The sequence below is a fragment of the Cucumis melo genome, chromosome 12, assembly GCF_025177605.1.
Source record: "Cucumis melo cultivar AY chromosome 12, USDA_Cmelo_AY_1.0, whole genome shotgun sequence".
NCBI lineage: Eukaryota > Viridiplantae > Streptophyta > Magnoliopsida > Cucurbitales > Cucurbitaceae > Cucumis > Cucumis melo.
In genome coordinates this window covers 3,853,178-3,875,428 of record NC_066868.1, presented here as the reverse complement: position 1 = coordinate 3,875,428, position 22,251 = coordinate 3,853,178, and the positions used below count along the sequence as shown (strand labels likewise).

General features: G+C 51.1%; 69 non-coding genes across 69 annotated transcripts; all 69 read right to left on the bottom strand.

Moving 5' to 3' along the window:
* Positions 1-142: 142 nt before the first annotated feature.
* On the bottom strand, positions 143-262 carry LOC127145019 (5S ribosomal RNA). Its single transcript, XR_007816804.1, has one exon. It is a non-coding gene; the product is annotated as a 5S ribosomal RNA (ribosomal RNA).
* A 204-nt stretch (positions 263-466) lies between these two features.
* LOC127144896 (5S ribosomal RNA) lies at positions 467-585 on the bottom strand. The gene has a single exon (XR_007816683.1). It is a non-coding gene; the product is annotated as a 5S ribosomal RNA (ribosomal RNA).
* Positions 586-789: 204 nt separating this feature from the next.
* On the bottom strand, positions 790-908 carry LOC127145320 (5S ribosomal RNA). The gene has a single exon (XR_007817099.1). It is a non-coding gene; the product is annotated as a 5S ribosomal RNA (ribosomal RNA).
* Positions 909-1,112: 204 nt separating this feature from the next.
* On the bottom strand, positions 1,113-1,231 carry LOC127144933 (5S ribosomal RNA). Its single transcript, XR_007816720.1, has one exon. It is a non-coding gene; the product is annotated as a 5S ribosomal RNA (ribosomal RNA).
* Positions 1,232-1,435: 204 nt separating this feature from the next.
* LOC127145319 (5S ribosomal RNA) lies at positions 1,436-1,554 on the bottom strand. The gene has a single exon (XR_007817098.1). It is a non-coding gene; the product is annotated as a 5S ribosomal RNA (ribosomal RNA).
* A 204-nt stretch (positions 1,555-1,758) lies between these two features.
* On the bottom strand, positions 1,759-1,877 carry LOC127144848 (5S ribosomal RNA). The gene has a single exon (XR_007816636.1). It is a non-coding gene; the product is annotated as a 5S ribosomal RNA (ribosomal RNA).
* A 204-nt stretch (positions 1,878-2,081) lies between these two features.
* Positions 2,082-2,200, bottom strand: LOC127145318 (5S ribosomal RNA). Its single transcript, XR_007817097.1, has one exon. It is a non-coding gene; the product is annotated as a 5S ribosomal RNA (ribosomal RNA).
* Positions 2,201-2,404: 204 nt separating this feature from the next.
* On the bottom strand, positions 2,405-2,523 carry LOC127145051 (5S ribosomal RNA). Its single transcript, XR_007816830.1, has one exon. It is a non-coding gene; the product is annotated as a 5S ribosomal RNA (ribosomal RNA).
* A 204-nt stretch (positions 2,524-2,727) lies between these two features.
* On the bottom strand, positions 2,728-2,846 carry LOC127144649 (5S ribosomal RNA). Its single transcript, XR_007816437.1, has one exon. It is a non-coding gene; the product is annotated as a 5S ribosomal RNA (ribosomal RNA).
* Positions 2,847-3,050: 204 nt separating this feature from the next.
* On the bottom strand, positions 3,051-3,169 carry LOC127144688 (5S ribosomal RNA). The gene has a single exon (XR_007816476.1). It is a non-coding gene; the product is annotated as a 5S ribosomal RNA (ribosomal RNA).
* A 204-nt stretch (positions 3,170-3,373) lies between these two features.
* On the bottom strand, positions 3,374-3,492 carry LOC127145316 (5S ribosomal RNA). The gene has a single exon (XR_007817095.1). It is a non-coding gene; the product is annotated as a 5S ribosomal RNA (ribosomal RNA).
* Positions 3,493-3,696: 204 nt separating this feature from the next.
* LOC127145315 (5S ribosomal RNA) lies at positions 3,697-3,815 on the bottom strand. The gene has a single exon (XR_007817094.1). It is a non-coding gene; the product is annotated as a 5S ribosomal RNA (ribosomal RNA).
* A 204-nt stretch (positions 3,816-4,019) lies between these two features.
* Positions 4,020-4,138, bottom strand: LOC127145482 (5S ribosomal RNA). The gene has a single exon (XR_007817265.1). It is a non-coding gene; the product is annotated as a 5S ribosomal RNA (ribosomal RNA).
* A 204-nt stretch (positions 4,139-4,342) lies between these two features.
* On the bottom strand, positions 4,343-4,461 carry LOC127144720 (5S ribosomal RNA). Its single transcript, XR_007816508.1, has one exon. It is a non-coding gene; the product is annotated as a 5S ribosomal RNA (ribosomal RNA).
* Positions 4,462-4,665: 204 nt separating this feature from the next.
* LOC127144602 (5S ribosomal RNA) lies at positions 4,666-4,784 on the bottom strand. Its single transcript, XR_007816390.1, has one exon. It is a non-coding gene; the product is annotated as a 5S ribosomal RNA (ribosomal RNA).
* A 204-nt stretch (positions 4,785-4,988) lies between these two features.
* LOC127145314 (5S ribosomal RNA) lies at positions 4,989-5,107 on the bottom strand. The gene has a single exon (XR_007817093.1). It is a non-coding gene; the product is annotated as a 5S ribosomal RNA (ribosomal RNA).
* A 204-nt stretch (positions 5,108-5,311) lies between these two features.
* Positions 5,312-5,430, bottom strand: LOC127144601 (5S ribosomal RNA). The gene has a single exon (XR_007816389.1). It is a non-coding gene; the product is annotated as a 5S ribosomal RNA (ribosomal RNA).
* Positions 5,431-5,634: 204 nt separating this feature from the next.
* LOC127145313 (5S ribosomal RNA) lies at positions 5,635-5,753 on the bottom strand. The gene has a single exon (XR_007817092.1). It is a non-coding gene; the product is annotated as a 5S ribosomal RNA (ribosomal RNA).
* Positions 5,754-5,957: 204 nt separating this feature from the next.
* LOC127145312 (5S ribosomal RNA) lies at positions 5,958-6,076 on the bottom strand. The gene has a single exon (XR_007817091.1). It is a non-coding gene; the product is annotated as a 5S ribosomal RNA (ribosomal RNA).
* Positions 6,077-6,280: 204 nt separating this feature from the next.
* Positions 6,281-6,399, bottom strand: LOC127145311 (5S ribosomal RNA). The gene has a single exon (XR_007817090.1). It is a non-coding gene; the product is annotated as a 5S ribosomal RNA (ribosomal RNA).
* Positions 6,400-6,603: 204 nt separating this feature from the next.
* Positions 6,604-6,722, bottom strand: LOC127144858 (5S ribosomal RNA). The gene has a single exon (XR_007816646.1). It is a non-coding gene; the product is annotated as a 5S ribosomal RNA (ribosomal RNA).
* Positions 6,723-6,926: 204 nt separating this feature from the next.
* On the bottom strand, positions 6,927-7,045 carry LOC127144839 (5S ribosomal RNA). Its single transcript, XR_007816627.1, has one exon. It is a non-coding gene; the product is annotated as a 5S ribosomal RNA (ribosomal RNA).
* Positions 7,046-7,249: 204 nt separating this feature from the next.
* On the bottom strand, positions 7,250-7,368 carry LOC127145310 (5S ribosomal RNA). Its single transcript, XR_007817089.1, has one exon. It is a non-coding gene; the product is annotated as a 5S ribosomal RNA (ribosomal RNA).
* A 204-nt stretch (positions 7,369-7,572) lies between these two features.
* LOC127144718 (5S ribosomal RNA) lies at positions 7,573-7,691 on the bottom strand. Its single transcript, XR_007816506.1, has one exon. It is a non-coding gene; the product is annotated as a 5S ribosomal RNA (ribosomal RNA).
* Positions 7,692-7,895: 204 nt separating this feature from the next.
* Positions 7,896-8,014, bottom strand: LOC127144600 (5S ribosomal RNA). Its single transcript, XR_007816388.1, has one exon. It is a non-coding gene; the product is annotated as a 5S ribosomal RNA (ribosomal RNA).
* A 204-nt stretch (positions 8,015-8,218) lies between these two features.
* On the bottom strand, positions 8,219-8,337 carry LOC127145309 (5S ribosomal RNA). The gene has a single exon (XR_007817088.1). It is a non-coding gene; the product is annotated as a 5S ribosomal RNA (ribosomal RNA).
* Positions 8,338-8,541: 204 nt separating this feature from the next.
* LOC127144838 (5S ribosomal RNA) lies at positions 8,542-8,660 on the bottom strand. Its single transcript, XR_007816626.1, has one exon. It is a non-coding gene; the product is annotated as a 5S ribosomal RNA (ribosomal RNA).
* A 204-nt stretch (positions 8,661-8,864) lies between these two features.
* Positions 8,865-8,983, bottom strand: LOC127145308 (5S ribosomal RNA). The gene has a single exon (XR_007817087.1). It is a non-coding gene; the product is annotated as a 5S ribosomal RNA (ribosomal RNA).
* Positions 8,984-9,187: 204 nt separating this feature from the next.
* Positions 9,188-9,306, bottom strand: LOC127145307 (5S ribosomal RNA). The gene has a single exon (XR_007817086.1). It is a non-coding gene; the product is annotated as a 5S ribosomal RNA (ribosomal RNA).
* A 204-nt stretch (positions 9,307-9,510) lies between these two features.
* Positions 9,511-9,629, bottom strand: LOC127144837 (5S ribosomal RNA). The gene has a single exon (XR_007816625.1). It is a non-coding gene; the product is annotated as a 5S ribosomal RNA (ribosomal RNA).
* Positions 9,630-9,833: 204 nt separating this feature from the next.
* On the bottom strand, positions 9,834-9,952 carry LOC127145305 (5S ribosomal RNA). Its single transcript, XR_007817084.1, has one exon. It is a non-coding gene; the product is annotated as a 5S ribosomal RNA (ribosomal RNA).
* Positions 9,953-10,156: 204 nt separating this feature from the next.
* LOC127144815 (5S ribosomal RNA) lies at positions 10,157-10,275 on the bottom strand. Its single transcript, XR_007816603.1, has one exon. It is a non-coding gene; the product is annotated as a 5S ribosomal RNA (ribosomal RNA).
* A 204-nt stretch (positions 10,276-10,479) lies between these two features.
* On the bottom strand, positions 10,480-10,598 carry LOC127144717 (5S ribosomal RNA). Its single transcript, XR_007816505.1, has one exon. It is a non-coding gene; the product is annotated as a 5S ribosomal RNA (ribosomal RNA).
* A 204-nt stretch (positions 10,599-10,802) lies between these two features.
* LOC127144599 (5S ribosomal RNA) lies at positions 10,803-10,921 on the bottom strand. The gene has a single exon (XR_007816387.1). It is a non-coding gene; the product is annotated as a 5S ribosomal RNA (ribosomal RNA).
* A 204-nt stretch (positions 10,922-11,125) lies between these two features.
* LOC127145304 (5S ribosomal RNA) lies at positions 11,126-11,244 on the bottom strand. The gene has a single exon (XR_007817083.1). It is a non-coding gene; the product is annotated as a 5S ribosomal RNA (ribosomal RNA).
* A 204-nt stretch (positions 11,245-11,448) lies between these two features.
* LOC127145303 (5S ribosomal RNA) lies at positions 11,449-11,567 on the bottom strand. The gene has a single exon (XR_007817082.1). It is a non-coding gene; the product is annotated as a 5S ribosomal RNA (ribosomal RNA).
* A 204-nt stretch (positions 11,568-11,771) lies between these two features.
* LOC127144776 (5S ribosomal RNA) lies at positions 11,772-11,890 on the bottom strand. Its single transcript, XR_007816564.1, has one exon. It is a non-coding gene; the product is annotated as a 5S ribosomal RNA (ribosomal RNA).
* Positions 11,891-12,094: 204 nt separating this feature from the next.
* LOC127145302 (5S ribosomal RNA) lies at positions 12,095-12,213 on the bottom strand. Its single transcript, XR_007817081.1, has one exon. It is a non-coding gene; the product is annotated as a 5S ribosomal RNA (ribosomal RNA).
* A 204-nt stretch (positions 12,214-12,417) lies between these two features.
* LOC127145301 (5S ribosomal RNA) lies at positions 12,418-12,536 on the bottom strand. The gene has a single exon (XR_007817080.1). It is a non-coding gene; the product is annotated as a 5S ribosomal RNA (ribosomal RNA).
* Positions 12,537-12,740: 204 nt separating this feature from the next.
* Positions 12,741-12,859, bottom strand: LOC127145010 (5S ribosomal RNA). Its single transcript, XR_007816795.1, has one exon. It is a non-coding gene; the product is annotated as a 5S ribosomal RNA (ribosomal RNA).
* Positions 12,860-13,063: 204 nt separating this feature from the next.
* On the bottom strand, positions 13,064-13,182 carry LOC127145300 (5S ribosomal RNA). The gene has a single exon (XR_007817079.1). It is a non-coding gene; the product is annotated as a 5S ribosomal RNA (ribosomal RNA).
* A 204-nt stretch (positions 13,183-13,386) lies between these two features.
* On the bottom strand, positions 13,387-13,505 carry LOC127144814 (5S ribosomal RNA). Its single transcript, XR_007816602.1, has one exon. It is a non-coding gene; the product is annotated as a 5S ribosomal RNA (ribosomal RNA).
* Positions 13,506-13,709: 204 nt separating this feature from the next.
* Positions 13,710-13,828, bottom strand: LOC127144946 (5S ribosomal RNA). Its single transcript, XR_007816733.1, has one exon. It is a non-coding gene; the product is annotated as a 5S ribosomal RNA (ribosomal RNA).
* A 204-nt stretch (positions 13,829-14,032) lies between these two features.
* Positions 14,033-14,151, bottom strand: LOC127144598 (5S ribosomal RNA). The gene has a single exon (XR_007816386.1). It is a non-coding gene; the product is annotated as a 5S ribosomal RNA (ribosomal RNA).
* A 204-nt stretch (positions 14,152-14,355) lies between these two features.
* LOC127145299 (5S ribosomal RNA) lies at positions 14,356-14,474 on the bottom strand. Its single transcript, XR_007817078.1, has one exon. It is a non-coding gene; the product is annotated as a 5S ribosomal RNA (ribosomal RNA).
* A 204-nt stretch (positions 14,475-14,678) lies between these two features.
* Positions 14,679-14,797, bottom strand: LOC127145298 (5S ribosomal RNA). Its single transcript, XR_007817077.1, has one exon. It is a non-coding gene; the product is annotated as a 5S ribosomal RNA (ribosomal RNA).
* Positions 14,798-15,001: 204 nt separating this feature from the next.
* On the bottom strand, positions 15,002-15,120 carry LOC127144775 (5S ribosomal RNA). The gene has a single exon (XR_007816563.1). It is a non-coding gene; the product is annotated as a 5S ribosomal RNA (ribosomal RNA).
* A 204-nt stretch (positions 15,121-15,324) lies between these two features.
* LOC127145297 (5S ribosomal RNA) lies at positions 15,325-15,443 on the bottom strand. Its single transcript, XR_007817076.1, has one exon. It is a non-coding gene; the product is annotated as a 5S ribosomal RNA (ribosomal RNA).
* Positions 15,444-15,647: 204 nt separating this feature from the next.
* On the bottom strand, positions 15,648-15,766 carry LOC127145296 (5S ribosomal RNA). The gene has a single exon (XR_007817075.1). It is a non-coding gene; the product is annotated as a 5S ribosomal RNA (ribosomal RNA).
* Positions 15,767-15,970: 204 nt separating this feature from the next.
* On the bottom strand, positions 15,971-16,089 carry LOC127144836 (5S ribosomal RNA). Its single transcript, XR_007816624.1, has one exon. It is a non-coding gene; the product is annotated as a 5S ribosomal RNA (ribosomal RNA).
* A 204-nt stretch (positions 16,090-16,293) lies between these two features.
* On the bottom strand, positions 16,294-16,412 carry LOC127145294 (5S ribosomal RNA). Its single transcript, XR_007817073.1, has one exon. It is a non-coding gene; the product is annotated as a 5S ribosomal RNA (ribosomal RNA).
* Positions 16,413-16,616: 204 nt separating this feature from the next.
* Positions 16,617-16,735, bottom strand: LOC127144813 (5S ribosomal RNA). Its single transcript, XR_007816601.1, has one exon. It is a non-coding gene; the product is annotated as a 5S ribosomal RNA (ribosomal RNA).
* Positions 16,736-16,939: 204 nt separating this feature from the next.
* LOC127144716 (5S ribosomal RNA) lies at positions 16,940-17,058 on the bottom strand. The gene has a single exon (XR_007816504.1). It is a non-coding gene; the product is annotated as a 5S ribosomal RNA (ribosomal RNA).
* Positions 17,059-17,262: 204 nt separating this feature from the next.
* Positions 17,263-17,381, bottom strand: LOC127144596 (5S ribosomal RNA). Its single transcript, XR_007816384.1, has one exon. It is a non-coding gene; the product is annotated as a 5S ribosomal RNA (ribosomal RNA).
* Positions 17,382-17,585: 204 nt separating this feature from the next.
* On the bottom strand, positions 17,586-17,704 carry LOC127145293 (5S ribosomal RNA). The gene has a single exon (XR_007817072.1). It is a non-coding gene; the product is annotated as a 5S ribosomal RNA (ribosomal RNA).
* Positions 17,705-17,908: 204 nt separating this feature from the next.
* Positions 17,909-18,027, bottom strand: LOC127144915 (5S ribosomal RNA). The gene has a single exon (XR_007816702.1). It is a non-coding gene; the product is annotated as a 5S ribosomal RNA (ribosomal RNA).
* A 204-nt stretch (positions 18,028-18,231) lies between these two features.
* On the bottom strand, positions 18,232-18,350 carry LOC127145292 (5S ribosomal RNA). Its single transcript, XR_007817071.1, has one exon. It is a non-coding gene; the product is annotated as a 5S ribosomal RNA (ribosomal RNA).
* Positions 18,351-18,554: 204 nt separating this feature from the next.
* Positions 18,555-18,673, bottom strand: LOC127144773 (5S ribosomal RNA). The gene has a single exon (XR_007816561.1). It is a non-coding gene; the product is annotated as a 5S ribosomal RNA (ribosomal RNA).
* Positions 18,674-18,877: 204 nt separating this feature from the next.
* LOC127145291 (5S ribosomal RNA) lies at positions 18,878-18,996 on the bottom strand. Its single transcript, XR_007817070.1, has one exon. It is a non-coding gene; the product is annotated as a 5S ribosomal RNA (ribosomal RNA).
* A 204-nt stretch (positions 18,997-19,200) lies between these two features.
* Positions 19,201-19,319, bottom strand: LOC127144835 (5S ribosomal RNA). Its single transcript, XR_007816623.1, has one exon. It is a non-coding gene; the product is annotated as a 5S ribosomal RNA (ribosomal RNA).
* A 204-nt stretch (positions 19,320-19,523) lies between these two features.
* On the bottom strand, positions 19,524-19,642 carry LOC127145481 (5S ribosomal RNA). Its single transcript, XR_007817264.1, has one exon. It is a non-coding gene; the product is annotated as a 5S ribosomal RNA (ribosomal RNA).
* Positions 19,643-19,846: 204 nt separating this feature from the next.
* On the bottom strand, positions 19,847-19,965 carry LOC127144715 (5S ribosomal RNA). Its single transcript, XR_007816503.1, has one exon. It is a non-coding gene; the product is annotated as a 5S ribosomal RNA (ribosomal RNA).
* Positions 19,966-20,169: 204 nt separating this feature from the next.
* LOC127144772 (5S ribosomal RNA) lies at positions 20,170-20,288 on the bottom strand. Its single transcript, XR_007816560.1, has one exon. It is a non-coding gene; the product is annotated as a 5S ribosomal RNA (ribosomal RNA).
* A 204-nt stretch (positions 20,289-20,492) lies between these two features.
* On the bottom strand, positions 20,493-20,611 carry LOC127144618 (5S ribosomal RNA). Its single transcript, XR_007816406.1, has one exon. It is a non-coding gene; the product is annotated as a 5S ribosomal RNA (ribosomal RNA).
* A 204-nt stretch (positions 20,612-20,815) lies between these two features.
* On the bottom strand, positions 20,816-20,934 carry LOC127145290 (5S ribosomal RNA). Its single transcript, XR_007817069.1, has one exon. It is a non-coding gene; the product is annotated as a 5S ribosomal RNA (ribosomal RNA).
* A 204-nt stretch (positions 20,935-21,138) lies between these two features.
* Positions 21,139-21,257, bottom strand: LOC127145289 (5S ribosomal RNA). Its single transcript, XR_007817068.1, has one exon. It is a non-coding gene; the product is annotated as a 5S ribosomal RNA (ribosomal RNA).
* A 204-nt stretch (positions 21,258-21,461) lies between these two features.
* Positions 21,462-21,580, bottom strand: LOC127144648 (5S ribosomal RNA). The gene has a single exon (XR_007816436.1). It is a non-coding gene; the product is annotated as a 5S ribosomal RNA (ribosomal RNA).
* A 204-nt stretch (positions 21,581-21,784) lies between these two features.
* Positions 21,785-21,903, bottom strand: LOC127144595 (5S ribosomal RNA). The gene has a single exon (XR_007816383.1). It is a non-coding gene; the product is annotated as a 5S ribosomal RNA (ribosomal RNA).
* A 204-nt stretch (positions 21,904-22,107) lies between these two features.
* Positions 22,108-22,226, bottom strand: LOC127145288 (5S ribosomal RNA). The gene has a single exon (XR_007817067.1). It is a non-coding gene; the product is annotated as a 5S ribosomal RNA (ribosomal RNA).
* Positions 22,227-22,251: the final 25 nt, after the last annotated feature.

Here is a 22,251-nt window from a genome sequence, read left to right as displayed (position 1 = left end):
CCATGTCGGCCAGAATCTCCCACGCATGCTCGACCGGTCGGAACGGCCACCGGGACCCGCACGAGCGTGTGCATGAGCATATGAGCCGGGGCGGCTGCACGACTTGAAAACACGGTGGGAGAAAGAAACAAAATGGTAGGATTGAAAAAAATAATAAGGACTTCCCAAGTGGTCACCCAACTTAGTACTACTCTCGCCCAAGCACGCTTAACTGCGGAGTTCTAATGGGATCCGGTGCATTAGTGCTGGTATGATCGCACCCATCACGGAATGCGCAGAAAATGCATATAAGCCATGTCGGCCAGAATCTCCCACGCATGCTCGACCGGTCGGAACGGCCACCGGGACCCGCACGAGCGTGTGCATGAGCATACGAGCCGGGGCGGCTGCACGACTTGAAAACACGGTGGGAGAAAGAAACAAAATGGTAGGATTGAAAAAAATAATAATAAAAAAAATAGAAAAAGGGGTGCAACACGAGGACTTCCCAAGTGGTCACCCAACTTAGTACTACTCTCGCCCAAGCACGCTTAACTGCGGAGTTCTGATGGGATCCGGTGCATTAGTGCTGGTTTGATCCCACCCATCACGGAATGCGCAGAAAATGCATATAAGCCATGTCGGCCAGAATCTCCCACGCATGCTCGACCGGTCGGAACGGCCACCGGGACCCACACGAGCGTGTGCATGAGCATACGAGCCGGGGCGGCTGCACGACTTGAAAACACGGTGGGAGAAAGAAACAAAATGGTAGGATTGAAAAAAATAATAATAAAAAAAATAGAAAAAGGGGTGCAACACGAGGACTTCCCAAGTGGTCACCCAACTTAGTACTACTCTCGCCCAAGCACGCTTAACTGCGGAGTTCTGATGGGATCCGGTGCATTAGTGCTGGTATGATCGCACCCATCACGGAATGCGCAGAAAATGCATATAAGCCATGTCGGCCAGAATCTCCCACGCATGCTCGACCGGTCGGAACGGCCACCGGGACCCGCACGAGCGTGTGCATGAGCATACGACCCGGGGCGGCTGCACGACTTGAAAACACGGTGGGAGAAAGAAACAAAATGGTAGGATTGAAAAAAATAATAATAAAAAAAATAGAAAAAGGGGTGCAACACGAGGACTTCCCAAGTGGTCACCCAACTTAGTACTACTCTCGCCCAAGCATGCTTAACTGCGAAGTTCTGATGGGATCCGGTGCATTAGTGCTGGTATGATCGCACCCATCACGGAATGCGCAGAAAATGCATATAAGCCATGTCGGCCAGAATCTCCCACGCATGCTCGACCGGTCGGAACGGCCACCGGGACCCGCACGAGCGTGTGCATGAGCATACGAGCCGGGGCGGCTGCACGACTTGAAAACACGGTGGGAGAAAGAAACAAAATGGTAGGATTGAAAAAAATAATAATAAAAAAAATAGAAAAAGGGGTGCAACACGAGGACTTCCCAAGTGGTCACCCAACTTAGTACTACTCTCGCCCAAGCACGCTTAACTGCGGAGTTCTGATGGGATCCGGTGCATTAGTGCTGGTATGATCGCACCCATCACGGAATGCGCAGAAAATGCATATAAGCCATGTCGGCCAGAATCTCCCACGCATGCTCGACCGGTCGGAACGGCCACCGGGACCCGCACGAGCGTGTGCATGAGCATACGAGCCGGGGCGGCTGCACGACTTGAAAACACGGTGGGAGAAAGAAACAAAATGGTAGGATTGAAAAAAATAATAATAAAAAAAATAGAAAAAGGGGTGCAACACGAGGACTTCCCAAGTGGTCACCCAACTTAGTACTACTCTCGCCTAAGCACGCTTAACTGCGGAGTTCTGATGGGATCCGGTGCATTAGTGCTGGTATGATCGCACCCATCACGAAATGCGCAGAAAATGCATATAAGCCATGTCGGCCAGAATCTCCCACGCATGCTCGACCGGTCGGAACGGCCACCGGGACCCGCACGAGCGTGTGCATGAGCATACGAGCCGGGGCGGCTGCACGACTTGAAAACACGGTGGGAGAAAGAAACAAAATGGTAGGATTGAAAAAAATAATAATAAAAAAAATAGAAAAAGGGGTGCAACACGAGGACTTCCCAAGTGGTCACCCAACTTAGTACTACTCTCGCCCAAGCACGCTTAACTGCGGAGTTCTGATGGGATCCGGTGCATTAGTGCTGGTATGATCGCACCCATCACGGAATGCGCAGAAAATGCATATAAGCCATGTCGGCCAGAATCTCCCACGCATGCTCGACCGGTCGGAACGGCCACCGGGACCCGCACGAGCGTGTGCATGAGCATACGAGCCGGGGCGGCTGCACGACTTGAAAACACGGTGGGAGAAAGAAACAAAATGGTAGGATTGAAAAAAATAATAATAAAAAAAATAGAAAAAGGGGTGCAACACGAGGACTTCCCAGGTGGTCACCCAACTTAGTACTACTCTCGCCCAAGCACGCTTAACTGCGGAGTTCTGATGGGATCCGGTGCATTAGTGCTGGTATGATCGCACCCATCACGGAATGCGCAGAAAATGCATATAAGCCATGTCGGCCAGAATCTCCCACGCATGCTCGACCGGTCGGAACGGCCACCGGGACCCGCACGAGCGTGTGCATGAGCATACGAGCCGGGGCGGCTGCACGACTTGAAAACACGGTGGGAGAAAGAAACAAAATGGTAGGATTGAAAAAAATAATAATAAAAAAAATAGAAAAAGGGGTGCAACACGAGGACTTCCCAAGTGGTCACCCAACTTAGTACTACTCTCGCCCAAGCACGCTTAACTGCGGAGTTCTGATGGGATCCGGTGCATTAGTGCTGGTTTGATCGCACCCATCACGGAATGCGCAGAAAATGCATATAAGCCATGTCGGCCAGAATCTCCCACGCATGCTCGACCGGTCGGAACGGCCACCGGGACCCGCACGAGCGTGTGCATGAGCATACGAGCCGGGGCGGCTGCACGACTTGAAAACACGGTGGGAGAAAGAAACAAAATGGTAGGATTGAAAAAAATAATAATAAAAAAAATAGAAAAAGGGGTGCAACACGAGGACTTCCCAAGTGGTCACCCAACTTAGTACTACTCTCGCCCAAGCACGATTAACTGCGGAGTTCTGATGGGATCCGGTGCATTAGTGCTGGTATGATCGCACCCATCACGGAATGCGCAGAAAATGCATATAAGCCATGTCGGCCAGAATCTCCCACGCATGCTCGACCGGTCGGAACGGCCACCGGGACCCGCACGAGCGTGTGCATGAGCATACGAGCCGATGCGGCTGCACGACTTGAAAACACGGTGGGAGAAAGAAACAAAATGGTAGGATTGAAAAAAATAATAATAAAAAAAATAGAAAAAGGGGTGCAACACGAGGACTTCCCAAGTGGTCACCCAACTTAGTACTACTCTCGCCCAAGCACGCTTAACTGCGGAGTTCTGATGGGATCCGGTGCATTAGTGCTGGTATGATCGCACCCATCACGGAATGCGCAGAAAATGCATATAAGCCATGTCGGCCAGAATCTCCCACGCATGCTCGACCGGTCGGAACGGCCACCGGGACCCGCACGAGCGTGTGCATGAGCATACGAGCCGGGGCGGCTGCACGACTTGAAAACACGGTGGGAGAAAGAAACAAAATGGTAGGATTGAAAAAAATAATAATAAAAAAAATAGAAAAAGGGGTGCAACACGAGGACTTCCCAAGTGGTCACCCAACTTAGTACTACTCTCGCCCAAGCACGCTTAACTGCGGAGTTCTGATGGGATCCGGTGCATTAGTGCTGGTATGATCGCACCCATCACGGAATGCGCAGAAAATGCATATAAGCCATGTCGGCCAGAATCTCCCACGCATGCTCGACCGGTCGGAACGGCCACCGGGACCCGCACGAGCGTGTGCATGAGCATACGAGCCGGGGCGGCTGCACGACTTGAAAACACGGTGGGAGAAAGAAACAAAATGGTAGGATTGAAAAAAATAATAATAAAAAAAATAGAAAAAGGGGTGCAACACGAGGACTTCCCAAGTGGTCACCCAACTTAGTACTACTCTCGCCCAAGCACGCTTAACTGCGGAGTTCTAATGGGATCCGGTGCATTAGTGCTGGTATGATCGCACCCATCACGGAATGCGCAGAAAATGCATATAAGCCATGTCGGCCAGAATCTCCCACGCATGCTCGACCGGTCGGAACGGCCACCGGGACCCGCACGAGCGTGTGCATGAGCATACGAGCCGGGGCGGCTGCACGACTTGAAAACACGGTGGGAGAAAGAAACAAAATGGTAGGATTGAAAAAAATAATAATAAAAAAAATAGAAAAAGGGGTGCAACACGAGGACTTCCCAAGTGGTCACCCAACTTAATACTACTCTCGCCCAAGCACGCTTAACTGCGGAGTTCTGATGGGATCCGGTGCATTAGTGCTGGTATGATCGCACCCATCACGGAATGCGCAGAAAATGCATATAAGTCATGTCGGCCAGAATCTCCCACGCATGCTCGACCGGTCGGAACGGCCACCGGGACCCGCACGAGCGTGTGCATGAGCATACGAGCCGGGGCGGCTGCACGACTTGAAAACACGGTGGGAGAAAGAAACAAAATGGTAGGATTGAAAAAAATAATAATAAAAAAAATAGAAAAAGGGGTGCAACACGAGGACTTCCCAAGTGGTCACCCAACTTAGTACTACTCTCGCCCAAGCACGCTTAACTGCGGAGTTCTGATGGGATCCGGTGCATTAGTGCTGGAATGATCGCACCCATCACGGAATGCGCAGAAAATGCATATAAGCCATGTCGGCCAGAATCTCCCACGCATGCTCGACCGGTCGGAACGGCCACCGGGACCCGCACGAGCGTGTGCATGAGCATACGAGCCGATGCGGCTGCACGACTTGAAAACACGGTGGGAGAAAGAAACAAAATGGTAGGATTGAAAAAAATAATAATAAAAAAAATAGAAAAAGGGGTGCAACACGAGGACTTCCCAAGTGGTCACCCAACTTAGTACTACTCTCGCCCAAGCACGCTTAACTGCGGAGTTCTGATGGGATCCGGTGCATTAGTGCTGGTATGATCGCACCCATCACGGAATGCGCAGAAAATGCATATAAGCCATGTCGGCCAGAATCTCCCACGCATGCTCGACCGGTCGGAACGGCCACCGGGACCCGCACGAGCGTGTGCATGAGCATACGAGCCGGGGCGGCTGCACGACTTGAAAACACGGTGGGAGAAAGAAACAAAATGGTAGGATTGAAAAAAATAATAATAAAAAAAATAGAAAAAGGGGTGCAACACGAGGACTTCCCAAGTGGTCACCCAACTTAGTACTACTCTCGCCCAAGCACGCTTAACTGCGGAGTTCTGATGGGATCCGGTGCATTAGTGCTGGAATGATCGCACCCATCACGGAATGCGCAGAAAATGCATATAAGCCATGTCGGCCAGAATCTCCCACGCATGCTCGACCGGTCGGAACGGCCACCGGGACCCGCACGAGCGTGTGCATGAGCATACGAGCCGATGCGGCTGCACGACTTGAAAACACGGTGGGAGAAAGAAACAAAATGGTAGGATTGAAAAAAATAATAATAAAAAAAATAGAAAAAGGGGTGCAACACGAGGACTTCCCAAGTGGTCACCCAACTTAGTACTACTCTCGCCCAAGCACGCTTAACTGCGGAGTTCTGATGGGATCCGGTGCATTAGTGCTGGTATGATCGCACCCATCACGGAATGCGCAGAAAATGCATATAAGCCATGTCGGCCAGAATCTCCCACGCATGCTCGACCGGTCGGAACGGCCACCGGGACCCGCACGAGCGTGTGCATGAGCATACGAGCCGGGGCGGCTGCACGACTTGAAAACACGGTGGGAGAAAGAAACAAAATGGTAGGATTGAAAAAAATAATAATAAAAAAAATAGAAAAAGGGGTGCAACACGAGGACTTCCCAAGTGGTCACCCAACTTAGTACTACTCTCGCCCAAGCACGCTTAACTGCGGAGTTCTGATGGGATCCGGTGCATTAGTGCTGGTATGATCGCACCCATCACGGAATGCGCAGAAAATGCATATAAGCCATGTCGGCCAGAATCTCCCACGCATGCTCGACCGGTCGGAACGGCCACCGGGACCCGCACGAGCGTGTGCATGAGCATACGAGCCGGGGCGGCTGCACGACTTGAAAACACGGTGGGAGAAAGAAACAAAATGGTAGGATTGAAAAAAATAATAATAAAAAAAATAGAAAAAGGGGTGCAACACGAGGACTTCCCAAGTGGTCACCCAACTTAGTACTACTCTCGCCCAAGCACGCTTAACTGCGGAGTTCTGATGGGATCCGGTGCATTAGTGCTGGTATGATCGCACCCATCACGGAATGCGCAGAAAATGCATATAAGCCATGTCGGCCAGAATCTCCCACGCATGCTCGACCGGTCGGAACGGCCACCGGGACCCGCACGAGCGTGTGCATGAGCATACGAGCCGGGGCGGCTGCACGACTTGAAAACACGGTGGGAGAAAGAAACAAAATGGTAGGATTGAAAAAAATAATAATAAAAAAAATAGAAAAAGGGGTGCAACACGAGGACTTCCCAAGTGGTCACCCAACTTAGTACTACTCTCGCCCAAGCACGCTTAACTGCGGAGTTTTGATGGGATCCGGTGCATTAGTGCTGGTATGATCGCACCCATCACGGAATGCGCAGAAAATGCATATAAGCCATGTCGGCCAGAATCTCCCACACATGCTCGACCGGTCGGAACGGCCACCGGGACCCGCACGAGCGTGTGCATGAGCATACGAGCCGGGGCGGCTGCACGACTTGAAAACACGGTGGGAGAAAGAAACAAAATGGTAGGATTGAAAAAAATAATAATAAAAAAAATAGAAAAAGGGGTGCAACACGAGGACTTCCCAAGTGGTCACCCAACTTAGTACTACTCTCGCCCAAGCACGCTTAACTGCGGAGTTCTGATGGGATCCGGTGCATTAGTGCTGGTTTGATCACACCCATCACGGAATGCGCAGAAAATGCATATAAGCCATGTCGGCCAGAATCTCCCACGCATGCTCGACCGGTCGGAACGGCCACCGGGACCCGCACGAGCGTGTGCATGAGCATACGAGCCGGGGCGGCTGCACGACTTGAAAACACGGTGGGAGAAAGAAACAAAATGGTAGGATTGAAAAAAATAATAATAAAAAAAATAGAAAAAGGGGTGCAACACGAGGACTTCCCAAGTGGTCACCCAACTTAGTACTACTCTCGCCCAAGCACGCTTAACTGCGGAGTTCTGATGGGATCCGGTGCATTAGTGCTGGTATGATCGCACCCATCACGGAATGCGCAGAAAATGCATATAAGCCATGTCGGCCAGAATCTCCCACGCATGCTCGACCGGTCGGAACGGCCACCGGGACCCGCACGAGCGTGTGCATGAGCATACGAGCCGGGGCGGCTGCACGACTTGAAAACACGGTGGGAGAAAGAAACAAAATGGTAGGATTGAAAAAAATAATAATAAAAAAAATAGAAAAAGGGGTGCAACACGAGGACTTCCCAAGTGGTCACCCAACTTAATACTACTCTCGCCCAAGCACGCTTAACTGCGGAGTTCTGATGGGATCCGGTGCATTAGTGCTGGTATGATCGCACCCATCACGGAATGCGCAGAAAATGCATATAAGTCATGTCGGCCAGAATCTCCCACGCATGCTCGACCGGTCGGAACGGCCACCGGGACCCGCACGAGCGTGTGCATGAGCATACGAGCCGGGGCGGCTGCACGACTTGAAAACACGGTGGGAGAAAGAAACAAAATGGTAGGATTGAAAAAAATAATAATAAAAAAAATAGAAAAAGGGGTGCAACACGAGGACTTCCCAAGTGGTCACCCAACTTAGTACTACTCTCGCCCAAGCACGCTTAACTGCGGAGTTCTGATGGGATCCGGTGCATTAGTGCTGGAATGATCGCACCCATCACGGAATGCGCAGAAAATGCATATAAGCCATGTCGGCCAGAATCTCCCACGCATGCTCGACCGGTCGGAACGGCCACCGGGACCCGCACGAGCGTGTGCATGAGCATACGAGCCGATGCGGCTGCACGACTTGAAAACACGGTGGGAGAAAGAAACAAAATGGTAGGATTGAAAAAAATAATAATAAAAAAAATAGAAAAAGGGGTGCAACACGAGGACTTCCCAAGTGGTCACCCAACTTAGTACTACTCTCGCCCAAGCACGCTTAACTGCGGAGTTCTGATGGGATCCGGTGCATTAGTGCTGGTATGATCGCACCCATCACGGAATGCGCAGAAAATGCATATAAGCCATGTCGGCCAGAATCTCCCACGCATGCTCGACCGGTCGGAACGGCCACCGGGACCCGCACGAGCGTGTGCATGAGCATACGAGCCGGGGCGGCTGCACGACTTGAAAACACGGTGGGAGAAAGAAACAAAATGGTAGGATTGAAAAAAATAATAATAAAAAAAATAGAAAAAGGGGTGCAACACGAGGACTTCCCAAGTGGTCACCCAACTTAGTACTACTCTCGCCCAAGCACGCTTAACTGCGGAGTTCTGATGGGATCCGGTGCATTAGTGCTGGTTTGATCACACCCATCACGGAATGCGCAGAAAATGCATATAAGCCATGTCGGCCAGAATCTCCCACGCATGCTCGACCGGTCGGAACGGCCACCGGGACCCGCACGAGCGTGTGCATGAGCATACGAGCCGGGGCGGCTGCACGACTTGAAAACACGGTGGGAGAAAGAAACAAAATGGTAGGATTGAAAAAAATAATAATAAAAAAAATAGAAAAAGGGGTGCAACACGAGGACTTCCCAAGTGGTCACCCAACTTAGTACTACTCTCGCCCAAGCACGCTTAACTGCGGAGTTCTGATGGGATCCGGTGCATTAGTGCTGGTATGATCGCACCCATCACGGAATGCGCAGAAAATGCATATAAGCCATGTCGGCCAGAATCTCCCACGCATGCTCGACCGGTCGGAACGGCCACCGGGACCCGCACGAGCGTGTGCATGAGCATACGAGCCGGGGCGGCTGCACGACTTGAAAACACGGTGGGAGAAAGAAACAAAATGGTAGGATTGAAAAAAATAATAATAAAAAAAATAGAAAAAGGGGTGCAACACGAGGACTTCCCAAGTGGTCACCCAACTTAGTACTACTCTCGCCCAAGCACGCTTAACTGCGGAGTTCTGATGGGATCCGGTGCATTAGTGCTGGTATGATCGCACCCATCACGGAATGCGCAGAAAATGGATATAAGCCATGTCGGCCAGAATCTCCCACACATGCTCGACCGGTCGGAACGGCCACCGGGACCCGCACGAGCGTGTGCATGAGCATACGAGCCGGGGCGGCTGCACGACTTGAAAACACGGTGGGAGAAAGAAACAAAATGGTAGGATTGAAAAAAATAATAATAAAAAAAATAGAAAAAGGGGTGCAACACGAGGACTTCCCAAGTGGTCACCCAACTTAGTACTACTCTCGCCCAAGCACGCTTAACTGCGGAGTTCTGATGGGATCCGGTGCATTAGTGCTGGTTTGATCACACCCATCACGGAATGCGCAGAAAATGCATATAAGCCATGTCGGCCAGAATCTCCCACGCATGCTCGACCGGTCGGAACGGCCACCGGGACCCGCACGAGCGTGTGCATGAGCATACGAGCCGGGGCGGCTGCACGACTTGAAAACACGGTGGGAGAAAGAAACAAAATGGTAGGATTGAAAAAAATAATAATAAAAAAAATAGAAAAAGGGGTGCAACACGAGGACTTCCCAAGTGGTCACCCAACTTAGTACTACTCTCGCCCAAGCACGCTTAACTGCGGAGTTCTGATGGGATCCGGTGCATTAGTGCTGGTATGATCGCACCCATCACGGAATGCGCAGAAAATGCATATAAGCCATGTCGGCCAGAATCTCCCACGCATGCTCGACCGGTCGGAACGGCCACCGGGACCCGCACGAGCGTGTGCATGAGCATACGACCCGGGGCGGCTGCACGACTTGAAAACACGGTGGGAGAAAGAAACAAAATGGTAGGATTGAAAAAAATAATAATAAAAAAAATAGAAAAAGGGGTGCAACACGAGGACTTCCCAAGTGGTCACCCAACTTAATACTACTCTCGCCCAAGCACGCTTAACTGCGGAGTTCTAATGGGATCCGGTGCATTAGTGCTGGTATGATCGCACCCATCACGGAATGCGCAGAAAATGCATATAAGCCATGTCGGCCAGAATCTCCCACGCATGCTCGACCGGTCGGAACGGCCACCGGGACCCGCACGAGCGTGTGCATGAGCATACGAGCCGGGGCGGCTGCACGACTTGAAAACACGGTGGGAGAAAGAAACAAAATGGTAGGATTGAAAAAAATAATAATAAAAAAAATAGAAAAAGGGGTGCAACACGAGGACTTCCCAAGTGGTCACCCAACTTAATACTACTCTCGCCCAAGCACGCTTAACTGCGGAGTTCTGATGGGATCCGGTGCATTAGTGCTGGTATGATCGCACCCATCACGGAATGCGCAGAAAATGCATATAAGTCATGTCGGCCAGAATCTCCCACGCATGCTCGACCGGTCGGAACGGCCACCGGGACCCGCACGAGCGTGTGCATGAGCATACGAGCCGGGGCGGCTGCACGACTTGAAAACACGGTGGGAGAAAGAAACAAAATGGTAGGATTGAAAAAAATAATAATAAAAAAAATAGAAAAAGGGGTGCAACACGAGGACTTCCCAAGTGGTCACCCAACTTAGTACTACTCTCGCCCAAGCACGCTTAACTGCGGAGTTCTGATGGGATCCGGTGCATTAGTGCTGGAATGATCGCACCCATCACGGAATGCGCAGAAAATGCATATAAGCCATGTCGGCCAGAATCTCCCACGCATGCTCGACCGGTCGGAACGGCCACCGGGACCCGCACGAGCGTGTGCATGAGCATACGAGCCGATGCGGCTGCACGACTTGAAAACACGGTGGGAGAAAGAAACAAAATGGTAGGATTGAAAAAAATAATAATAAAAAAAATAGAAAAAGGGGTGCAACACGAGGACTTCCCAAGTGGTCACCCAACTTAGTACTACTCTCGCCCAAGCACGCTTAACTGCGGAGTTCTGATGGGATCCGGTGCATTAGTGCTGGTATGATCGCACCCATCACGGAATGCGCAGAAAATGCATATAAGCCATGTCGGCCAGAATCTCCCACGCATGCTCGACCGGTCGGAACGGCCACCGGGACCCGCACGAGCGTGTGCATGAGCATACGAGCCGGGGCGGCTGCACGACTTGAAAACACGGTGGGAGAAAGAAACAAAATGGTAGGATTGAAAAAAATAATAATAAAAAAAATAGAAAAAGGGGTGCAACACGAGGACTTCCCAAGTGGTCACCCAACTTAGTACTACTCTCGCCCAAGCACGCTTAACTGCGGAGTTCTGATGGGATCCGGTGCATTAGTGCTGGTATGATCGCACCCATCACGGAATGCGCAGAAAATGCATATAAGCCATGTCGGCCAGAATCTCCCACGCATGCTCGACCGGTCGGAACGGCCACCGGGACCCGCACGAGCGTGTGCATGAGCATACGACCCGGGGCGGCTGCACGACTTGAAAACACGGTGGGAGAAAGAAACAAAATGGTAGGATTGAAAAAAATAATAATAAAAAAAATAGAAAAAGGGGTGCAACACGAGGACTTCCCAAGTGGTCACCCAACTTAGTACTACTCTCGCCCAAGCATGCTTAACTGCGGAGTTCTGATGGGATCCGGTGCATTAGTGCTGGTATGATCGCACCCATCACGGAATGCGCAGAAAATGCATATAAGCCATGTCGGCCAGAATCTCCCACGCATGCTCGACCGGTCGGAACGGCCACCGGGACCCGCACGAGCGTGTGCATGAGCATACGAGCCGGGGCGGCTGCACGACTTGAAAACACGGTGGGAGAAAGAAACAAAATGGTAGGATTGAAAAAAATAATAAGAAAAAAAATAGAAAAAGGGGTGCAACACGAGGACTTCCCAAGTGGTCACCCAACTTAGTACTACTCTCGCCCAAGCACGCTTAACTGCGGAGTTCTGATGGGATCCGGTGCATTAGTGCTGGTATGATCGCACCCATCACGGAATGCGCAGAAAATGCATATAAGCCATGTCGGCCAGAATCTCCCACGCATGCTCGACCGGTCGGAACGGCCACCGGGACCCGCACGAGCGTGTGCATGAGCATACGAGCCGGGGCGGCTGCACGACTTGAAAACACGGTGGGAGAAAGAAACAAAATGGTAGGATTGAAAAAAATAATAATAAAAAAAATAGAAAAAGGGGTGCAACACGAGGACTTCCCAAGTGGTCACCCAACTTAGTACTACTCTCGCCCAAGCACGCTTAACTGCGGAGTTCTGATGGGATCCGGTGCATTAGTGCTGGTATGATCGCACCCATCACGGAATGCGCAGAAAATGCATATAAGCCATGTCGGCCAGAATCTCCCACACATGCTCGACCGGTCGGAACGGCCACCGGGACCCGCACGAGCGTGTGCATGAGCATACGAGCCGGGGCGGCTGCACGACTTGAAAACACGGTGGGAGAAAGAAACAAAATGGTAGGATTGAAAAAAATAATAATAAAAAAAATAGAAAAAGGGGTGCAACACGAGGACTTCCCAAGTGGTCACCCAACTTAGTACTACTCTCGCCCAAGCACGCTTAACTGCGGAGTTCTGATGGGATCCGGTGCATTAGTGCTGGTTTGATCACCCCGATCACGGAATGCGCAGAAAATGCATATAAGCCATGTCGGCCAGAATCTCCCACGCATGCTCGACCGGTCGGAACGGCCACCGGGACCCGCACGAGCGTGTGCATGAGCATACGAGCCGGGGCGGCTGCACGACTTGAAAACACGGTGGGAGAAAGAAACAAAATGGTAGGATTGAAAAAAATAATAATAAAAAAAATAGAAAAAGGGGTGCAACACGAGGACTTCCCAAGTGGTCACCCAACTTAGTACTACTCTCGCCCAAGCACGCTTAACTGCGGAGTTCTGATGGGATCCGGTGCATTAGTGCTGGTATGATCGCACCCATCACGGAATGCGCAGAAAATGCATATAAGCCATGTCGGCCAGAATCTCCCACGCATGCTCGACCGGTCGGAACGGCCACCGGGACCCGCACGAGCGTGTGCATGAGCATACGACCCGGGGCGGCTGCACGACTTGAAAACACGGTGGGAGAAAGAAACAAAATGGTAGGATTGAAAAAAATAATAATAAAAAAAATAGAAAAAGGGGTGCAACACGAGGACTTCCCAAGTGGTCACCCAACTTAATACTACTCTCGCCCAAGCACGCTTAACTGCGGAGTTCTAATGGGATCCGGTGCATTAGTGCTGGTATGATCGCACCCATCACGGAATGCGCAGAAAATGCATATAAGCCATGTCGGCCAGAATCTCCCACGCATGCTCGACCGGTCGGAACGGCCACCGGGACCCGCACGAGCGTGTGCATGAGCATACGAGCCGGGGCGGCTGCACGACTTGAAAACACGGTGGGAGAAAGAAACAAAATGGTAGGATTGAAAAAAATAATAATAAAAAAAATAGAAAAAGGGGTGCAACACGAGGACTTCCCAAGTGGTCACCCAACTTAATACTACTCTCGCCCAAGCACGCTTAACTGCGGAGTTTTGATGGGATCCGGTGCATTAGTGCTGGTATGATCGCACCCATCACGGAATGCGCAGAAAATGCATATAAGTCATGTCGGCCAGAATCTCCCACGCATGCTCGACCGGTCGGAACGGCCACCGGGACCCGCACGAGCGTGTGCATGAGCATACGAGCCGGGGCGGCTGCACGACTTGAAAACACGGTGGGAGAAAGAAACAAAATGGTAGGATTGAAAAAAATAATAATAAAAAAAATAGAAAAAGGGGTGCAACACGAGGACTTCCCAAGTGGTCACCCAACTTAGTACTACTCTCGCCCAAGCACGCTTAACTGCGGAGTTCTGATGGGATCCGGTGCATTAGTGCTGGAATGATCGCACCCATCACGGAATGCGCAGAAAATGCATATAAGCCATGTCGGCCAGAATCTCCCACGCATGCTCGACCGGTCGGAACGGCCACCGGGACCCGCACGAGCGTGTGCATGAGCATACGAGCCGATGCGGCTGCACGACTTGAAAACACGGTGGGAGAAAGAAACAAAATGGTAGGATTGAAAAAAATAATAATAAAAAAAATAGAAAAAGGGGTGCAACACGAGGACTTCCCAAGTGGTCACCCAACTTAGTACTACTCTCGCCCAAGCACGCTTAACTGCGGAGTTCTGATGGGATCCGGTGCATTAGTGCTGGTATGATCGCACCCATCACGGAATGCGCAGAAAATGCATATAAGCCATGTCGGCCAGAATCTCCCACGCATGCTCGACCGGTCGGAACGGCCACCGGGACCCGCACGAGCGTGTGCATGAGCATACGAGCCGGGGCGGCTGCACGACTTGAAAACACGGTGGGAGAAAGAAACAAAATGGTAGGATTGAAAAAAATAATAATAAAAAAAATAGAAAAAGGGGTGCAACACGAGGACTTCCCAAGTGGTCACCCAACTTAGTACTACTCTCGCCCAAGCACGCTTAACTGCGGAGTTCTGATGGGATCCGGTGCATTAGTGCTGGTATGATCGCACCCATCACGGAATGCGCAGAAAATGCATATAAGCCATGTCGGCCAGAATCTCCCACGCATGCTCGACCGGTCGGAACGGCCACCGGGACCCGCACGAGCGTGTGCATGAGCATACGACCCGGGGCGGCTGCACGACTTGAAAACACGGTGGGAGAAAGAAACAAAATGGTAGGATTGAAAAAAATAATAATAAAAAAAATAGAAAAAGGGGTGCAACACGAGGACTTCCCAAGTGGTCACCCAACTTAGTACTACTCTCGCCCAAGCATGCTTAACTGCGGAGTTCTGATGGGATCCGGTGCATTAGTGCTGGTATGATCGCACCCATCACGGAATGCGCAGAAAATGCATATAAGCCATGTCGGCCAGAATCTCCCACGCATGCTCGACCGGTCGGAACGGCCACCGGGACCCGCACGAGCGTGTGCATGAGCATACGAGCCGGGGCGGCTGCACGACTTGAAAACACGGTGGGAGAAAGAAACAAAATGGTAGGATTGAAAAAAATAATAAGAAAAAAAATAGAAAAAGGGGTGCAACACGAGGACTTCCCAAGTGGTCACCCAACTTAGTACTACTCTCGCCCAAGCACGCTTAACTGCGGAGTTCTGATGGGATCCGGTGCATTAGTGCTGGTATGATCGCACCCATCACGGAATGCGCAGAAAATGCATATAAGCCATGTCGGCCAGAATCTCCCACGCATGCTCGACCGGTCGGAACGGCCACCGGGACCCGCACGAGCGTGTGCATGAGCATACGAGCCGGGGCGGCTGCACGACTTGAAAACACGGTGGGAGAAAGAAACAAAATGGTAGGATTGAAAAAAATAATAATAAAAAAAATAGAAAAAGGGGTGCAACACGAGGACTTCCCAAGTGGTCACCCAACTTAGTACTACTCTCGCCCAAGCACGCTTAACTGCGGAGTTCTGATGGGATCCGGTGCATTAGTGCTGGTATGATCGCACCCATCACGGAATGCGCAGAAAATGCATATAAGCCATGTCGGCCAGAATCTCCCACACATGCTCGACCGGTCGGAACGGCCACCGGGACCCGCACGAGCGTGTGCATGAGCATACGAGCCGGGGCGGCTGCACGACTTGAAAACACGGTGGGAGAAAGAAACAAAATGGTAGGATTGAAAAAAATAATAATAAAAAAAATAGAAAAAGGGGTGCAACACGAGGACTTCCCAAGTGGTCACCCAACTTAGTACTACTCTCGCCCAAGCACGCTTAACTGCGGAGTTCTGATGGGATCCGGTGCATTAGTGCTGGTTTGATCACACCCATCACGGAATGCGCAGAAAATGCATATAAGCCATGTCGGCCAGAATCTCCCACGCATGCTCGACCGGTCGGAACGGCCACCGGGACCCGCACGAGCGTGTGCATGAGCATACGAGCCGGGGCGGCTGCACGACTTGAAAACACGGTGGGAGAAAGAAACAAAATGGTAGGATTGAAAAAAATAATAATAAAAAAAATAGAAAAAGGGGTGCAACACGAGGACTTCCCAAGTGGTCACCCAACTTAGTACTACTCTCGCCCAAGCACGCTTAACTGCGGAGTTCTGATGGGATCCGGTGCATTAGTGCTGGTATGATCGCACCCATCACGGAATGCGCAGAAAATGCATATAAGCCATGTCGGCCAGAATCTCCCACGCATGCTCGACCGGTCGGAACGGCCACCGGGACCCGCACGAGCGTGTGCATGAGCATACGACCCGGGGCGGCTGCACGACTTGAAAACACGGTGGGAGAAAGAAACAAAATGGTAGGATTGAAAAAAATAATAATAAAAAAAATAGAAAAAGGGGTGCAACACGAGGACTTCCCAAGTGGTCACCCAACTTAATACTACTCTCGCCCAAGCACGCTTAACTGCGGAGTTCTAATGGGATCCGGTGCATTAGTGCTGGTATGATCGCACCCATCACGGAATGCGCAGAAAATGCATATAAGCCATGTCGGCCAGAATCTCCCACGCATGCTCGACCGGTCGGAACGGCCACCGGGACCCGCACGAGCGTGTGCATGAGCATACGAGCCGGGGCGGCTGCACGACTTGAAAACACGGTGGGAGAAAGAAACAAAATGGTAGGATTGAAAAAAATAATAATAAAAAAAATAGAAAAAGGGGTGCAACACGAGGACTTCCCAAGTGGTCACCCAACTTAATACTACTCTCGCCCAAGCACGCTTAACTGCGGAGTTCTGATGGGATCCGGTGCATTAGTGCTGGTATGATCGCACCCATCACGGAATGCGCAGAAAATGCATATAAGTCATGTCGGCCAGAATCTCCCACGCATGCTCGACCGGTCGGAACGGCCACCGGGACCCGCACGAGCGTGTGCATGAGCATACGAGCCGGGGCGGCTGCACGACTTGAAAACACGGTGGGAGAAAGAAACAAAATGGTAGGATTGAAAAAAATAATAATAAAAAAAATAGAAAAAGGGGTGCAACACGAGGACTTCCCAAGTGGTCACCCAACTTAGTACTACTCTCGCCCAAGCACGCTTAACTGCGGAGTTCTGATGGGATCCGGTGCATTAGTGCTGGAATGATCGCACCCATCACGGAATGCGCAGAAAATGCATATAAGCCATGTCGGCCAGAATCTCCCACGCATGCTCGACCGGTCGGAACGGCCACCGGGACCCGCACGAGCGTGTGCATGAGCATACGAGCCGATGCGGCTGCACGACTTGAAAACACGGTGGGAGAAAGAAACAAAATGGTAGGATTGAAAAAAATAATAATAAAAAAAATAGAAAAAGGGGTGCAACACGAGGACTTCCCAAGTGGTCACCCAACTTAGTACTACTCTCGCCCAAGCACGCTTAACTGCGGAGTTCTGATGGGATCCGGTGCATTAGTGCTGGTATGATCGCACCCATCACGGAATGCGCAGAAAATGCATATAAGCCATGTCGGCCAGAATCTCCCACGCATGCTCGACCGGTCGGAACGGCCACCGGGACCCGCACGAGCGTGTGCATGAGCATACGAGCCGGGGCGGCTGCACGACTTGAAAACACGGTGGGAGAAAGAAACAAAATGGTAGGATTGAAAAAAATAATAATAAAAAAAATAGAAAAAGGGGTGCAACACGAGGACTTCCCAAGTGGTCACCCAACTTAGTACTACTCTCGCCCAAGCACGCTTAACTGCGGAGTTCTGATGGGATCCAGTGCATTAGTGCTGGTTTGATCACACCCATCACGGAATGCGCAGAAAATGCATATAAGCCATGTCGGCCAGAATCTCCCACGCATGCTCGACCGGTCGGAACGGCCACCGGGACCCGCACGAGCGTGTGCATGAGCATACGAGCCGGGGCGGCTGCACGACTTGAAAACACGGTGGGAGAAAGAAACAAAATGGTAGGATTGAAAAAAATAATAATAAAAAAAATAGAAAAAGGGGTGCAACACGAGGACTTCCCAAGTGGTCACCCAACTTAGTACTACTCTCGCCCAAGCACGCTTAACTGCGGAGTTCTGATGGGATCCGGTGCATTAGTGCTGGTATGATCGCACCCATCACGGAATGCGCAGAAAATGCATATAAGCCATGTCGGCCAGAATCTCCCACGCATGCTCGACCGGTCGGAACGGCCACCGGGACCCGCACGAGCGTGTGCATGAGCATACGACCCGGGGCGGCTGCACGACTTGAAAACACGGTGGGAGAAAGAAACAAAATGGTAGGATTGAAAAAAATAATAATAAAAAAAATAGAAAAAGGGGTGCAACACGAGGACTTCCCAAGTGGTCACCCAACTTAGTACTACTCTCGCCCAAGCATGCTTAACTGCGGAGTTCTGATGGGATCCGGTGCATTAGTGCTGGTATGATCGCACCCATCACGGAATGCGCAGAAAATGCATATAAGCCATGTCGGCCAGAATCTCCCACGCATGCTCGACCGGTCGGAACGGCCACCGGGACCCACACGAGCGTGTGCATGAGCATACGAGCCGGGGCGGCTGCACGACTTGAAAACACGGTGGGAGAAAGAAACAAAATGGTAGGATTGAAAAAAATAATAATAAAAAAAATAGAAAAAGGGGTGCAACACGAGGACTTCCCAAGTGGTCACCCAACTTAGTACTACTCTCGCCCAAGCACGCTTAACTGCGGAGTTCTGATGGGATCCGGTGCATTAGTGCTGGTATGATCGCACCCATCACGGAATGCGCAGAAAATGCATATAAGCCATGTCGGCCAGAATCTCCCACGCATGCTCGACCGGTCGGAACGGCCACCGGGACCCGCACGAGCGTGTGCATGAGCATACGAGCCGGGGCGGCTGCACGACTTGAAAACACGGTGGGAGAAAGAAACAAAATGGTAGGATTGAAAAAAATAATAATAAAAAAAATAGAAAAAGGGGTGCAACACGAGGACTTCCCAAGTGGTCACCCAACTTAGTACTACTCTCGCCCAAGCACGCTTAACTGCGGAGTTCTGATGGGATCCGGTGCATTAGTGCTGGTTTGATCACACCCATCACGGAATGCGCAGAAAATGCATATAAGCCATGTCGGCCAGAATCTCCCACGCATGCTCGACCGGTCGGAACGGCCACCGGGACCCGCACGAGCGTGTGCATGAGCATACGAGCCGGGGCGGCTGCACGACTTGAAAACACGGTGGGAGAAAGAAACAAAATGGTAGGATTGAAAAAAATAATAATAAAAAAAATAGAAAAAGGGGTGCAACACGAGGACTTCCCAAGTGGTCACCCAACTTAGTACTACTCTCGCCCAAGCACGCTTAACTGCGGAGTTCTAATGGGATCCGGTGCATTAGTGCTGGTATGATCGCACCCATCACGAAATGCGCAGAAAATGCATATAAGCCATGTCGGCCAGAATCTCCCACGCATGCTCGACCGGTCGGAACGGCCACCGGGACCCGCACGAGCGTGTGCATGAGCATACGAGCCGGGGCGGCTGCACGACTTGAAAACACGGTGGGAGAAAGAAACAAAATGGTAGGATTGAAAAAAATAATAATAAAAAAAATAGAAAAAGGGGTGCAACACGAGGACTTCCCAAGTGGTCACCCAACTTAATACTACTCTCGCCCAAGCACGCTTAACTGCGGAGTTCTGATGGGATCCGGTGCATTAGTGCTGGTATGATCGCACCCATCACGGAATGCGCAGAAAATGCATATAAGTCATGTCGGCCAGAATCTCCCACGCATGCTCGACCGGTCGGAACGGCCACCGGGACCCGCACGAGCGTGTGCATGAGCATACGAGCCGGGGCGGCTGCACGACTTGAAAACACGGTGGGAGAAAGAAACAAAATGGTAGGATTGAAAAAAATAATAATAAAAAAAATAGAAAAAGGGGTGCAACACGAGGACTTCCCAAGTGGTCACCCAACTTAGTACTACTCTCGCCCAAGCATGCTTAACTGCGGAGTTCTGATGGGATCCGGTGCATTAGTGCTGGTATGATCGCACCCATCACGGAATGCGCAGAAAATTCATATAAGCCATGTCGGCCAGAATCTCCCACGCATGCTCGACCGGTCGGAACGGCCACCGGGACCCGCACGAGCGTGTGCATGAGCATACGAGCCGGGGCGGCTGCACGACTTGAAAACACGGTGGGAGAAAGAAACAAAATGGTAGGATTGAAAAAAATAATAAGAAAAAAAATAGAAAAAGGGGTGCAACACGAGGACTTCCCAAGTGGTCACCCAACTTAGTACAACTCTCGCCCAAGCACGCTTAACTACGGAGTTCTGATGGGATCCGGTGCATTAGTGCTGGTATGATCGCACCCATCACGGAATGCGCAGAAAATGCATATAAGCCATGTCGGCCAGAATCTCCCACGCATGCTCGACCGGTCGGAACGGCCACCGGGACCCGCACGAGCGTGTGCATGAGCATACGAGCCGGGGCGGCTGCACGACTTGAAAACACGGTGGGAGAAAGAAACAAAATGGTAGGATTGAAAATAATAATAATAAAAAAAATAGAAAAAGGGGTGCAACACGAGGACTTCCCAAGTGGTCACCCAACTTAGTACTACTCTCGCCCAAGCACGCTTAACTGCGGAGTTCTGATGGGATCCGGTGCATTAGTGCTGGTATGATCGCACCCATCACGGAATGCGCAGAAAATGCATATAAGCCATGTCGGCCAGAATCTCCCACACATGCTCGACCGGTCGGAACGGCCACCGGGACCCGCACGAGCGTGTGCATGAGCATACGAGCCGGGGCGGCTGCACGACTTGAAAACACGGTGGGAGAAAGAAACAAAATGGTAGGATTGAAAAAAATAATAATAAAAAAAATAGAAAAAGGGGTGCAACACGAGGACTTCCCAAGTGGTCACCCAACTTAGTACTACTCTCGCCCAAGCACGCTTAACTGCGGAGTTCTGATGGGATCCGGTGCATTAGTGCTGGTATGATCGCACCCATCACGGAATGCGCAGAAAATGCATATAAGCCATGTCGGCCAGAATCTCCCACGCATGCTCGACCGGTCGGAACGGCCACCGGGACCCGCACGAGCGTGTGCATGAGCATACGAGCCGGGGCGGCTGCACGACTTGAAAACACGGTGGGAGAAAGAAACAAAATGGTAGGATTGAAAAAAATAATAATAAAAAAAATAGAAAAAGGGGTGCAACACGAGGACTTCCCAAGTGGTCACCCAACTTAGTACTACTCTCGCCCAAGCACGCTTAACTGCGGAGTTCTGATGGGATCCGGTGCATTAGTGCTGGTTTGATCGCACCCATCACGGAATGCGCAGAAAATGCATATAAGCCATGTCGGCCAGAATCTCCCACGCATGCTCGACCGGTCGGAACGGCCACCGGGACCCGCACGAGCGTGTGCATGAGCATACGAGCCGGGGCGGCTGCACGACTTGAAAACACGGTGGGAGAAAGAAACAAAATGGTAGGATTGAAAAAAATAATAATAAAAAAAATAGAAAAAGGGGTGCAACACGAGGACTTCCCAAGTGGTCACCCAACTTAGTACTACTCTCGCCCAAGCACGCTTAACTGCGGAGTTCTGATGGGATCCGGTGCATTAGTGCTGGAATGATCGCACCCATCACGGAATGCGCAGAAAATGCATATAAGCCATGTCGGCCAGAATCTCCCACGCATGCTCGACCGGTCGGAACGGCCACCGGGACCCGCACGAGCGTGTGCATGAGCATACGAGCCGATGCGGCTGCACGACTTGAAAACACGGTGGGAGAAAGAAACAAAATGGTAGGATTGAAAAAAATAATAATAAAAAAAATAGAAAAAGGGGTGCAACACGAGGACTTCCCAAGTGGTCACCCAACTTAGTACTACTCTCGCCCAAGCACGCTTAACTGCGGAGTTCTGATGGGATCCGGTGCATTAGTGCTGGTATGATCGCACCCATCACGGAATGCGCAGAAAATGCAT